Consider the following 15,124-nt stretch of genomic DNA (forward strand, 5'->3'; position numbering starts at 1 on the left):
AAGGTTTGCAGTCTTGACTCTGTCTGAGAATCACCTGAGCAGGCTTCAGAGCGTGGGGCCCACTCAGAACAGCTCTGGCAGCCTAGACACGAGGGCTTTGCAAGCTCCTGGCTTAGGTAGTGCAGCCTGGATGAGATCTGCAGTGGTGACCAGGCTGGGCATGGTGGGCAGTAAAGAATTTTAAAATATCAAGGAATTGTAGACCTGCCCAATTTTCACCCTTTCCGTTTATAGATAAGGTGACTTGCCAAAGCCACACAGTAGAAGTCTAGAATGCCAGGCAGCTGACTTCCAGCTGTGTTCTTTTATAACACCCAGTTCCATACATGTCAAAAAGGAAGTTAACCAAAACACAACACAGCCAAGGGCAGAAACGCTCCCTGGCATATCTGAAAAGGAAGAAAAATACTTTGAAAATATTAAAGGCTATTTCCAGACGTCAAATGAATGTCATGTACACAGCTTTAGGTTTTTCAACACACTGAGACTAATTTAATTTATTTAAATGTCTTTGTTAGCGTGAGGAATTCTTAAGGCAGAATTTCTTGTCATGTCATCCAACTACAGATCGCCTGCAAGCTACCTTGAACTAGAAATAACTGTAAAATTCGTTATACTTCAACTGATCAGGATTCAAGACACTTGATTCTCAACAGTTTGTAATAGGATCAAAGATATGGCTGTTCTCCAAGAAACCTGGGATGTTTACATCAAAGTTGGAGTTGAATCCTTTTCAACCTCACACTGTCTCTTTAGTGCTTAGATTTGAGTTCTTGTTGGAGACCTTTGTGTAGAGCAGGTGTGTGTGTGTTTGTGTGTGTGTGTGTGTTTGTGTGTGTGTGTGTGTCTGCATGTGTATGCGCATGCATGTGTGTGCACATGGGACTGTGCATGGTTGTGCACACACATAGACAAAAGTGTGGGAGGTACAAGATCCATCAATGAGCTGAACTCACCAAGTAGGAGTACCCCAGGGGTCCACTCAGTTCCACACCCACAGGGCTGGGCTTACATCGTCAAGCATGACTTTTTTTTTTTTTTTTTTTTTAACATAGATTCTAGAGTGTGAACTTCGGCCCTCATGCTTGGATAGCAATCACTTTATTGGCTGAGCCATCTCCGCAGTCAGGAAAGTGCCTTTGACAGAACACACATGTCTTACTTGGCCTCCTGTCTGCAAAAGCCAGAACCAATCTGCTTTTGCATCATGAAAAGCACCTCACAAATCCCTTGCCTGCTTCTTTTCTAGGAGGTACTTTTCGCCCTTAGGGCTGAGTCTCTTACCTCCTCCTTCCCTCTTCTGCTCCCCAGCACCTCAACTCCTATCTGTGAGGGGCTGGGGAGCTGTTTGAGGTTCTAAGGACATGGCAAAGTTTGTGCTGGGAGCTCAAAACAATGTAAGTTGGGAAGGACTATCCTGTCTAAGTGAAGAGATCCCAGTTGCTGATAATGTCCTCTCTGCTACCAAGTGTGATGGATACTTCAGAAGTGTCTAAAGTCAACCAGCTCAGAGCACACTAGTCAGAAAGACTTTCATGTCTGACTCCCTTAAGCTGGGTTGTAAGTTAGCATTACCCCGTGCCTTTAGAGTATGAAGTTTAAAGGCATTCCTTTCAAAACCCAATGTTTGGCTCACGATGAAAGGCAGTTGAACAGCTTATTCCAAGTTACATTCGATAATTACATGAGTAACCCTTTAAACACTAGATATGCAAATAACCCACTATTCTTCCTATAATTACTTTGTGTACACATTTGATAAACCCCCAAGATTGTAATACATGTTTATGAGATTAGCAAATACGATTTCTTTCAGAATGAAAGAGTGATCTGGGAATTAAGAGCCTTGCAGCTGCTGTGAAAGGGTGTCTGCAGGTATTGGTAGGAAGGGGCCATGGGCAGGAGGGGTTCTGGGCATGGTCAGGGTCACTAGAGATGTTACTTCTGTCTAACTTTCTCCAAAGTACCCTCAATTTTCCAAGCTCCTGGCTTTGCTTTCTCAGGTGTGAAGGGACCAATTCCCTATCCAGACAGAAAAAATATTGGCATTGGTGTCACCAGTGTGTATGCATGTGCATGTGTGTGTGCATGTGCATGTGTGTGAATGTGCGTGTGTGTGCGTGTGCATATGCATGTGCATGTGTGTGTGCATGTGCATGTGTGTGTGCATGTGCGTATGTGTGTGAATGTGCATGTGTGTGTGTCCAAGTGCATGTGCATGTGCATATGCATGTGTGTGCATGTATGTGTGGGGGTGGGGGGGCTGGGCAGGGGACCTGCCTAAGATCACAGCTTCCTAAAACCTTCCCTGTCCAACCAAGAGGGAAAATGTGACTTGGGTTCAGATCCACTGCAACTGGCTCTCCTCCCCAGAACACATCTTCAATATAAAGGTTATGTTAAGTAAGGCTAATGATGGCTATAGGAAGAGCCAAGAAGGTATGAAAGGCATTTGTATTCTTTTTTCTCTCTAGCTTTCTTAAGCCCATCCCAGAGGGAGACTCTGTGAGTTCTCAGTCTGGGTCCTTCCACACTTTATCTTACCATAGAAAAGCGTTCAGCTCTAAACACATTTCAACTTCGAATTTCACACAAATACCTTGTTTACTAACTGAAGTGGAAACTTCCAATTCTTTGGAAAGTTATGTCAAATGATGTTTTGCTGGGGCACACAGGTGAAAGGATGTCTTGCTAAAGCGAACATGTGAAAGACTGTTTTCCTGAAGCAGACACAGGTTAAAGAATGTTTCGATATAGCAAACACATGAAAGGACACTTGATGAAGGAGTATGAATATGACCCCACAGTCAGTGGGAGACGAGCACTGAGCCTTGGTTTGGTTTGCTCTGCCTTGCTATTCTTTGTTAAAGACACACATGTATTGGTTCGCCTTACATAAAGTCTTTGACCCCAACTTGTGACAATGTGTCATTGAGAAAAACTCACCTGAGAACTGCTTGTGGCAGTTTCTTCAGCATTGAGTTACAGCTGCCTGGTGTCTACCTGCCTAGAGGACCTGCCTGCAGCTGCTGACTTGTATTTGGTGTCTGCTACAAGACTGAATTGCTGCCAAAGAAGATCTAGCTCACCCCTAAAAAACTATTGCTGAACAATACTACTTCCCCCATATCCTAATAACTTTTCTCTTCCACTACCTCTGCCTGGTGGTTGGCTAGAGAGGTTGACCCTTATTAAAAGTAGATCGCAAAAAATATATGCCTACAGCTAACAGATTCATGCATCCACTTTCAGCTGCCTTATTCTATTTTCTGTTATCACCATGAAATACTCAGAACTGTATGCTTTAAAGAGAAGAAAGATGTAACTAGCTCACAGTTCTGAGAATTCAAGGCAAGTTACCAGGGTTCTGATAAGGACATTCTGACTATATTATAATGTGGCAGGTATCATCCTGGTGGGACCAGGTTTAAGGGAATAACCAATCAAATGGCACAAGGGAGTGGGCACTAGTCTGACTGGAAGGCAGCTCAACAATGTGGAAGCTAACTAGAATCCTATGAAAACTGCATTAATGCCTCCCGAGAGAAGGCACACGCCCAGTGAACTAACCACCTCCAGATTGACTTTGTCTTCTATATTTTCCATCATCTCAACACCTGACCCATGCAGACCAAGACTGTGGGGCATGAAGGTTTAGGCAAATGCATATATCCTGACTGTCTCAACCCTTGGCTGATGAGGACAGTTACACAGAGTGGTCCACCTTGACCTCATATTTATGCCATGTGATTTATTCAAGCTGCTGGTTTCCTGGGGTTCTAGATCTAGACAAATAGATAACCCTTTCCTGCTTGGCACAAGGAATGTCCATGTGAGTCATAGAAGTTCTGGAGGATTCATTCATGTGTCTCACATAATTATGAGATGCCTACTGTATGCCAGGTAGTGTTTTATGCTCATGGCCAAAAGACAGTCATACACCCCAAGATCTGGCATTACATTGGGTATAAAACAGAAATAAACTGATGCATATGTATAAAAGCACATTATTTGGCATGTTGGAAGGTGGTATGTGCTGGAGAAGGGTAATATGGGGACTGTCGCAGCATTAAAGAGATGGCGTTTGAGCAAAGTGTTGCAAGCAGAGGAGGAGGAGCTCAACAGACAGGCGAGTGCAGCATATTCTGCTTAGAAAAGCACCAAGAGCCCTAGAGTGGAAGTCAGAGAAACAGCAAGGCAGTCAGGATGGAATCAGAGGTGAGGGGGGATGCATGTAGCCATTGAAGTCTCTAGCTGTAAGAAGAGAGATGGGAGGAAAGGTCTGAGAATGGGCTGCAGTCTTTGCAGGAAGTAAAGACAGGACAGCTGGTAGACTGGCCTCAGCCAGGGAGAACCTGAAGCCAGGACAGGAAAGGAGAGACAGGGTCTGGTTACAGATGAGCTCTAAGCAGAGAACGCAGGAGTCGTAGATGAGATGATTGTCAGTGATGGAGGACTTGTTGGTAGCTGCATTGAGAAACACAGAGGGGTAGTCGGGGAGTTGGAAGGAAGCAAAATCAGGTATGCAGATGCTGAAAAAGCAAGACAAATCCTGGACGGGATGATTTTTATGTGCCCCGATGACCCCAGAACAATGGGGCTTCAGGTGGATTGACTTCTGCAGAGAGGAGAGGAAGGGGGAGCATACTGGTGAGCCAGTGCAGATGGAAAAGGACCAGCCTGGCCATGGTGGGAGAAAAGGGGCTGCAGCTGAGACAACCAGTGCTATACTGGAACGGAGGAGACCGTGGTATGAAGTGCAGTGGGACTCACTGGATGGTGAGGGTGTGTGTAGACAGATTTCTGATGTCCTCAGAGAGGGGTGAGTGTTGTGAGAATGATGTAACCCACAGCCCAACCATCTTTACACAGCACATGTTCTGTGTTTGAAGGGAAGAATAGGTCAAAACTACTGGCTGACTTCTATTTGTACAAACTTGTAAATACTGTAACACCTCAGATTTCCTACCCACAGAGAAGAGACAAAGTCGTGCCTGGAGTGGGCTGGGATATATCTCAGTTGGTAAAGTCTTTGCCTTTGTGAACTCCAGGACCCATGTAAATAAGCTGGATATGACGGCACACGCCAGTAATCCCAAAGCCAGAGAGGTAAAATGGTGGATTCCTGGGGTTGGCTGAGATAGCCACTTAGCCCATGAGGTGATTTTTTTCAACCAGTGAGAAGTCCTGTCTCAAAAAATAAGGAAATAACAGCTGAGGTTGTTTTGTAGCCTCTAGGTGCACTTCTTGAATGTTGGTCATCATGCAGTGATGGTATTTGCATTGTCTGTGAAGATGTAAAGACATCTTCCAAGATGTCCTTAATCATATAATGTCAATAGAGAACCTTTTAGAGATAGAAAATTATGTGAGTGAGCCTTGTAGGCATTTTCTAAGCATTGGAGTCTAGTGAATGTTTTGCAGACCCCTATCTGGTGGCCTAATCGTATCACCACCTGGGCTGACAGCTCAGGGCCCCTTTGCATATTCTCTATTTGCTTCCTCATGTTTTTACGATTGTGAATTTGGTGAATTTTCAGCATTTCCCCCCCCCCCTATTTTATTCATGATTTGGCTGGTACATTACTTACTTTTCCATTGCTGTGATAAAAAACCACCAAGACCAAACAGCAACTTATGGATTAACGATGAGGAACCAGGAACAGTGAGAGGCCCTGCCTCAAAAGTCAAGATAGAGCAGCAGAGAAAGATGCCTGATACTGACTTTTGGTCTCTGCAAATTTCTTTTGGCTTATGGTTCTGTAGAGATGAGGGTCCATCATGGCAGGGAGGCGTGGCAGCAGAGAACAGGCAGGAGCAGAAGGCTGAGAGCTCACACCATCAACCTCAAGCACAAATCACAGAGGGGGAGCTCGAAAGAGAACAAGGCCAAGTACTCTCAAAGCCCAATCATGGTGACATACTTCCTCCATCAAGACTGCATCTCCTAAACCATCCCAAACAGCATCATTTACTGGGGACCAAGTGTTCAAACACCCAAGCCTAAGTGGGGACATTCTCATTCAAATGCGTCACAACTAGGTGCAGTTTCTGGTCTTGGGGCTCAGGGAGATGACTCAGTCACTAGAATGTTTGCTGTGCAGACATGGAGATCTTAGTTTAGATCACCAGCTCCCAGGTAAAAGCCATGCATATCTACATATGCCTGCAACCACATGCTGGGGAAGTAGGTGTAAGAGCATCCCTGGGCTTGCTGGATAGTCACTGTTGTTAAACCAGTAAGGAACCAGGAACAGTGAGAAACCATGCCTCAAAAAATTAAGATAGAGCAGCTGAGAAAGATGCCTGACATTAACTTTTGGACTCTTCATGCATGCATGTGCCATACAAACCATTAGGAGTCTTCTGACTGCATTCACCAGACCACTGATACAAGTTTGGTCACGTCAATGGCCCCTACATTTTGTCTTGTTGGCCCTTTCCTGGATGGTGCTGGCTATAGAGTTTCTGGATTTCACAGAATGAGTCCACAAGTAGAACTTTGAAGAACTAGCCTTGAATGTTATTTTGCAGGCCTCTCATAGAATGTGGGCTCTTTCTTAATTCCCTGGGCCCTTAGACAGCATCCTGCAGGTCTGGTTTCTGGATCTTTCCTGGTGGTGTCTATGGAAGCCCATCAGATGGACTTTAAATTCCTGGAAACGAGACATTCTAGGAGCTTGATAATGCTTAAACCTCCCCCCGCCCCCGCCCACCATCATAGAAATGTAGACCTCTCTCAGCATTGCCAATTACTCTGTGGGTCTCTTGGTGTTTCTTCAACAGTGTTCAGAAAGTTGTCCTTTGTAGTCTGTTGGATATATGCACTCTCCAGCCTCAGCTGAGGTATGTAGCCTTTGGGTAAGATTGTGAAGTCAGAGGACGCTTGTGAATTTCCTTGGTTTTCATGAGAGCTGGCTCTTTCTTTGTTTATGAGCAGAGATTTCCAAGATATTTTTCATTTTCTTCCTGAATTTTTCTGCTGTGAGCTTCCCTTTGTTTAGCTTGCTTCTCTCCATGCCTTGTGATTACCAAAATGCTTGGTGATGGTCGTTCTGGGTTCACATCTACTAGTCAGTGCAGGGGCCTTCCAGGGCCATTGCTTGCAGTTGTCTAGGTACTTGGGAGACAAGTGTTCCTGATGGAGGGTAGGTCTGCCTTTACATTCTGGGAGAGTCCAAGGATCTGTGTCTTCCCTCAGGATATTCAATAAGCAAGCTCTACACACTAGCTCCTTCCCAGCAGGTGTGCCCTTTCTGAGGAGCTGGTCCTTAACCTTACCTGGAGAAAAGCTAGGGTGCTCCTAGGCAGGCCACCATAGGACTCCTAGCACTCTAATCTGTGGATCCTCACAGCCACCCATGATTCATCCATGCTCGGCCTGTGCCTGTACTGCCTCGCTTTGTACTTAAGTAAGCTGTCTGAAAACTTCTCTCCTGGGTGTCCTTGCTGTGAGGTATTTTCTCTTTTGGCCATTACGGTCATTCTGACTGTCTAAGACTTTGTCATCAAGTCAGTCTATACTGGCCTCCTCAGTTTGTTCCAGTTTGAAGTTGGGTAAAGTAGGTGGAGGTGCTCGGGTAGCCCCTCCTTTTTCCTTTGGAAACCAAGAGTGTGGGGCAGCACAGAAGAACTATTTGTGGACTATCTGAACAGTGTTATTTAGTGTAACCAAGTAAACCTTCAGCTCCTGTTTCCAAATGACAGGTGAAGTGACCTTGACCAACCAAGTCCTTGAAGTTTCTGAGCTTTGGTGCCTTCCTGGGCCAAGTAGGTCTCTTGATCGCCTGTAGATGGAATGTGCTGGTTTGGAGACTGTCTCAAACACCTTCTAACTGTCAATCAAACACTGGCAACCTGCAAGGTTCCTGTTGTGAAGAGAAATGCAACAGCCCATGTTGTGTTTAAAACCTAGAAAAGAGACATTTTTCTAGGAGCCTGATGACACTTGTCCCCACATCACAGAAATGTAGACAGCTCCCAGTATTGTCATTTACTTTGTGAGTATCTTATAACTTGCCTCAAGCCATCTCTCCTCACAGATACAAGCCGAGTTTCCCCTGCCTATTTACTACACACCACTAGCTTTCTGTCAATGGTTTATTTCATGGGTGATGAACCAAAACTCAGGTCTAGGCCAAGGGAGGCTGCAGACACTGCTGTCTTGGGCCTTTGTGAGCGGTGTGTTTCAGATCCTGGGGACCTGGTACTCCTTGCTGCAGACAAAACAACCCAGGATTGACAGGCTCTGTGGGAGATTAGGTGTCCCACAAATCTGACTTGCTGTTGAGATACCGGCCACCTGTCCAGGTCACTTGGGTGTGTCATCAGTGCTTACCAAACCAGAAAAGGTGATTGTGTTGTTGCAAGAGGATATGGAAATCAAGGCAGTAGCAACAGCATGACAGAGTCATGGTGGAAACAGCCTTCCTGACACAAGGTCCCTGAATGAATGAATGAATGAATGAATGAATGAATGAATATTGGCCCCTCTAGTGATCTGTCTCCTAAAGAGCTGCTTACTGTTTAGTCTCCTACAACCAGCACCACAATTTGCTACAGAGTAAAAAGGTATATTTCTCTAAAATTCACACATTGGGCCCAGCCCTTGTCCCTTAGGAAGTAATAGGGTTTACTAAGGTCATTAGAGAGGCACATTCATGATAGAATTAGTGTCCCCTGAGAAGAGGAAGAAAGAAAGGTTATCCTACCCTGAGAGTTCCTTGTGTCTAGGCCACATGGGAATACAGCTAAGGGACCGCTCTCTGTAAGTTAGGAAGCATCTCTCAGCAAGAGTGGGATCTATCATTAATCACTCAGACCTTGGATTTCATCTCTAGAACTGCAGGAGGGGAATGACTGTTGTTGAGTGACACCCTCTATCCTTGGAGCTTGTTTCAGTAGCAGAGAGAAGACCTGTCTGCCCATCAGAACTGTAGCCTTCTCCACCTGTCTAATATCATAGCCACTGGCCATATGTGGCTCTTGATCACTTAAAATGTAGTTACTGTGATTGAGAAATGGGAAATACAAATTGCATTTAGTTTTCATTCCTGCAAGTGGGGGTTTAAGTAGGCCAGTGGGATGCATAGGCACTGTATCAGACAGCACGGGTACAGATGCATTTCAGGCACTAGACTGCTTGCTTGGGCACTGGTTTGAGTGAGCAGTCCATGGAATTAGAAACCTAGGATAAGGCTCCCATTCAAGCTGGCCCATATCCTCACCTGTCTGTAGCCTCAGAATTTCAGAGCACCAGGTGGCTGTCGTGAACCCCTGAGATGTCCCTCTTCAAATCCTTCCCATGTCCCACATTGCATGTCTGCGGTATACATTTTCCTTAGGATGAAACACGTAGCCACCAGAGTTCTAGCAGCAGCAGGAGAGCAGGATCAAGCCCCAGAACAGGGGTTATTGGATACAATGTGGCTTCCCCTAGTGCCCTGTGTCCTGAGAAATCACAGGGACACTGGAATAAATATGGTTGTAGAGAGAATATCTTATGTTGGTATGGATGTGGCACATGCCAATAATAAATCTGATGGCCTATGGCTTTGGCAAGAAAAGGGAGGTGGGACATCCAGGAGGCAGAAAGAATTCTGGGAGAGTGCCAGGCAGGAGGTGTACCCAAGAGATGGTTGTGTCATACTTGAGCACAGGTAGCTGGCCATATGGCAAAATGTAGGTTAAAATCAATGAGATATTTTAGTTATGATCTAGTCAAAGAAAAGCCTAATTATATGGCCAAGGTATTTATAAATATATTTTGAGTATGAGTCTTATTTTTGTGAACACGGGGCTGGAAGGAAGAATTGAACCTAACTTCTACATACAATGCCTTCACTTTTCTAAGACATGAAGGGAACACCGGAGCAGTGCAGGACTTGTTCCCTCTAGACCCATCCGTAGCTTGTACTGCTGCTCCATGGAAGTTGAGCTCATTTTGCTTTGAGAGAGCCACAGAGAAAGCCCCAGATGTTACTTCACCAGAGTTCCAGATGTTCATCGCCAGAGTCGGACACCCATCCTTCTCAAGTTTTCTTCTCAGCCACTCAGTTACCACCCAGCAGATTGCAGAGCCAGGACATAGTCATGGCTGCATCAGGACCACTGAGGTTCAAACAGGACTTTGTCCATCACAGCACTGTGAAGAACTGATGGCCTGTGGGTCCTGACAGAAAGCATGGTAACCTGGGAGCTTGGAGGCCTTCCTGCAGCTGAACTTAGAGGTTGTCAGTGCTCTGTGATTTCAGACATAATCCTAAGTTACCCACCTTTCTGCTGAGTGGCTGACACCTGTAGGCTGTTATGACTGAAAAGCGCATGACTGAATATCTACAGGTAGTGAACACACCTACTCAAAGGCATGTTTATTATTCTAGCATTTAAAAAGAAAATTCATGCACTGCTGTGGGAGAGTCAGTAAAATTTGGACACATTGAAATACAAAGAACAGGGGTTGCATATACGTTTTGAAATGCCTGACACAACTCTTCCTGTTTGTTTTTAGCAGCTGCTTACTGGACGCTCTTTGGAACAACTAACAGCATCACTGGGAGAAAGCTTTGAGGAGCCTGGTATAGTGTCTCACACTGAGAATGCAGCCCTCTACCAGACATGTTGTCTCTTCAGACCAATTCAGTTGGCTGAGTGGAGCCCATAGCCTCAGTCCTTCTTGGGGTTCAGGGGTGGGGATTAAAGACCATCAATGTCCCAGTGCAAGCCAGCTGCAAGCCACTTAGGTCATTTCCTTCAGGGAAATGCAAATACTTTGGGATCTCATCTTGATGACCAATCAGAATGGTCATCAAGAAACCAGATGACAAATGCTGTTGATGGTGTGGAGAAACTTAATTAACACTGGCAGGAGTGCAAACTGGAGCTGCTACTGAAGAAATCAGTGGAAATTCCTCAACACTAAAACCAGAATTACCATATGATCCAGTTGCTCCACTTTTGGACATCTTCTCAAAGGACTTCACATACTACTACAGAGACATCCCCGTTTAGTGCCTCTCTATTCACAACAGAAAGACAAACATGGTGTGTACTCACTTATGAATGGATATTAGCTGTAAAGTAAATCACAGTACAATCTACAGACCCAGAGAGACTAAGTAACAAGGAGGGCTCAATAGAGGGTGGGATGCATGAATCTCTTTGGAAAGGGAAAATAGAATAGACAGGTGGACTTGGGGGTGGGTGGGGATAGGAACAGAAGAATCAGGTTTAAGAAAGATAAAGGAAGAGAACTCTGGGAAAGACAACTGGAATTGGTGGCATTAGGAGGCAAGTAACATCCAAGGAATCTATGAGGGAGACCCTAGCTAAGATCCTAGTAGGTGGGCAGATAAGAAGCCTGTACTGACCGTCTCCAAGACTTCCAGTAAAGGACTGGAACACCAACCCAGCCTCAAAACCGTTGGCCTAAAATTTGTCCTGCCTACAAGATGTGCTATAGTCAAGGTCATGTAGAAATTGGGAGAGTGGTCAACAAATGACTGGTCCAGCTTGAGATCCATGTCACGAAAGGGAGCCCACCCCTGACACTGCCTCGAGGGCCAGAAACCAGAAGCTGGATAATCCAGACACCTAGGACAGAACCAGACACAAAAAAGAAAGAAAAAAAGTCAATAAAATGATTCCTAATAATTCTCTGCTCTACTCATAGACAGGAGCCCAGCATGATTGTCCTCAGAGATGCTTCATTCAGCAACTAATGGGAGCAGATGCAGAGACCCACAGCCAAACATTACGTGCAGATATGGAGATTGGGGAATCCTGTGGAAGAAGGGAATGGTAGATTGTAGGAGCCAGAGAGGTCAAAGACGCTAAAAGAAAACACACAGAATCAACTAGCCTGGACTCATAAGGGCTCACAGAGACTGAACCAACAATCAGGGAGCCTGCAAGGGTCTGATGTGTGCCCTCGAATATATGTTATGGCTGTGTAGCTTGGTCTTCTTGTGGGACTCCTAACAGTGGGAACAGAGGCTGTCTCTGACTCCTTTGCCTGCTTTTGGGACCATTTTCCTTCCATTTGGGGGTGTTACAAAAAGGCAAGTGCTGCAGAGGGGGATACGGGCATTGGGAAGGTTTAAGCAAGGAGAATAAGGGTAAGGGAAAGTAAACAACTGGGGAAGAGAGCCAACCAAAGCCAGGCGACTATGAGAGAGCCACATAGACACCTGCTGTCTTGTCACCAAACTAAAAATTTCATTCATTTCTAAAAGTCCAAGGTTTTGAAAGGTGATACCCACTGTATCTGGGAAAAGTGCTCCTAGAAGCTATGGGTCATTAAACAAAACCTTCAGGGCCAGGTGAGGATACCTCTTTATGAGTTGTTGGTGAGAGATGTCCCAACCCCTACTCCCAAACTCAGACTGTTGCCATCCTCTTGGTCACTCACAGGAAGTATATGATACGGTCCTATTGCCGAGGGCACCGGATGCATTGGCAGTGTGACACACAAATATCAAGCTGGAACTGAACTGGAAGCATCCTCCCTATTTGCTGGCTTTCTCAGTACCAGAGGTGCCATTCAGGCTGCTGGGGGAGGAAAGGTATCAGATGAGATACTAGATGAGAGCACTACCAACTACGAGACCAATTCTCAAGACAAGATTTGCCTATATAAGCAAAAATGGCCCCATAGCTATGTAGGTAACCGATCAGTCTTTGATAGGATTTGAGATCTATGTCACAAAAAGAGAAATCGGAGCCTGATACTGTAAACCCGGATTTAAAAAAAAAAAAAAAAAACCATGGAGGGGGAGTTCATGAGCTAAGGATGCTAATACTTGTATTAGAAACTGGCATAGAATCAAACCACCATCTAAATATTTATATTTTTACCCATAGGAAAAAAATGCTACTCTCATCCTGACTCAGAGAAGACTCCTTTGCAATGAGAAGTGACTACAGAGACTCATGGCTTCACAAGGTGCTAAGAGTAAGAGATTGTTGAGTGTCCAGCCTTAAATAAGACACTTACACCACTGCTTCTAAGACTCAGGATATTTCAGAAGAGAGCAAAGAAGAGATGCAAGAGCCAGAAGACAGGGAGAAGAGCTGTGAAATGGTACCATCTGGGAAAGATGTGGTTCTGACAAGAACAATTGCCATGCAGTCTATCTTTTTGACCATTTACTTCTCTTCCTTTGGTCACTGCTTTTTGTCTCACTGGCCTGAACACATGTGAGAACATCACTAGTGATGAAGACCTGGTCTGGCCCAGGAGCAGTTATGTCATCAGAACTAGAACTTGGCCTCACATGGACTTTGTAAGGTTTGTTGTGAACTTCCTCTGAGCCCAGACAGGCTGGAGCCTCACCTGCTGTGAAGCAGCTGTTGTGTGAGTAGAAGGTGCTGCTGGTACGACCATCTTCAACTCTCTTATGACTTCTCCAAGACATCTTATTTTTATTTTGTTTTCCCAGTTTCCTTGAAAATCATGGCCCAGCAAGATTGGAGACTATTGGATCTAACCCTTTGCTTAGGTGGGGATGCTGTCGTTCACCTGAGTCACAACGATGTCCTAGCAGTCCTTCAAAGCCAAATTCAGTCTCCACCCTTTCCAGGAGTCTGCCTTTACCTCCAGAGAAACACTCACTTTAATCTGTGTGCTCTAGAAGAGGGGAGATCTTCAGAAGGGTCTCAGGATTTCAGTGAAAGAGACTCTGTGCCTGATGTAGACCCAAGACCCAAGACCACAATGCGAAGGCCATTCTCATTGGGGTCAAACTGTGCCGAGCCAATTTCAACTGGGTACACATCAAGAGTTGGTTGAAGTATAATTTTCCAGTCTTGCAGCTGACTGTATTGATCTCCTGAAACAGATTGAGAGAGTAATTGTTTCTAGTCTGTGGAGTAACAGCTCATGTCAAAGCCCTCGACAGTTTGTGTCCAGAACTGAACTGTTTGATTTTGATGTGCCAGGTGGCAACTGGGTTCTCTGTACCTTGTCCTCTCCCTCCCCAGTGTTCAGCCAAATGTCATGAGGCATAAAAAGGTTGCTGGCCTTTGGCTTTGGCATGATCCCAAAGTCTAGTCGTCCAAGTGGACAATCGGTGCCTGACATCTATCTGAAATGAGACAGTCACTTTGCCCATTTTGATCTTTACATGGCATTTAGACTATTATTATCCATGACTGGCATCAGGATCTATTTCACCCCAAGCAAAGGCAGCGTGTGGATGCTGTCAGCATCGTCTGACATTGCACCACATCCTCTTTCTCTTGGAAGTATTGCAAGCTTGTGCAATGCCAGAGATGTTCCTGTCTTTCTGAGACAGATGTTGAAGATGAATAATGTTTGGAAAGGATTAGAAATGTTGTCACAGGAAGAATCGAGTGCCAGGAGCGACTGGTGAGGGTAGTGCAAGCTCTGATGATGGCTGCGTGCCCACAGCACTCTGCTTCCTCAGTGGTTTTCAGATGGTGGGATCTCTATACAAGTGCCTAGTGGGAGGCTACAAAGGCAGAGAGAGCCTGGGAGCAGTGCCCATTCTTCTAAGGAATGATTAGCGGAATGGCACCTACATAAATATCCACCTTTGTCACTCCCCTCCTCCTGCTGCCCTACCAGACTGCAAAGCATTAGTGATGGGGACAGCCTCTATTCATACAGGGGGCAGATACTGGCAATGGCTGTTTTCAGAGCTTCCTGCGATCTTCTAGGGTATGGTGCGTGGGAGGACCAATGTCTTCAGTGACAGGTGAACAGCCCAGTTGTCACCTGAGTTTTCTCTAGCTCTCACTTATCAAGACTCTGATACCTCATTTGTTTACTTTTCAGGAGGTGGCACAGAAGAAAGTGAAAGTACTGAGGGACATTAGAGCTGGAATGAGCTCATTGCAGGGAAGCAATGAGAGGTTGAGGTTGGAGTGACTCACATGCATGGTGTTATGCCATGGGCATTAGCATCTCATTTATTCCCAGGATGAACCCAGGAAGCTGGGGTTGTAATAATACCTTTAGAAATGGAGAGACAAAGGTTGGGGAAATGACTCAGGAGATGAAGTGTTCGCTATGCAAACATGAAAATCCTGAGTTTGGATCCCAAGTACTCATGTAAAACCTGGGTGTAGTGCCACATTCCTGTAACCCCAGCACTGGGTCAGT

The sequence above is a fragment of the Arvicanthis niloticus genome, chromosome 15 (genome assembly GCF_011762505.2).
Source record: "Arvicanthis niloticus isolate mArvNil1 chromosome 15, mArvNil1.pat.X, whole genome shotgun sequence".
Taxonomy (NCBI): domain Eukaryota; kingdom Metazoa; phylum Chordata; class Mammalia; order Rodentia; family Muridae; genus Arvicanthis; species Arvicanthis niloticus.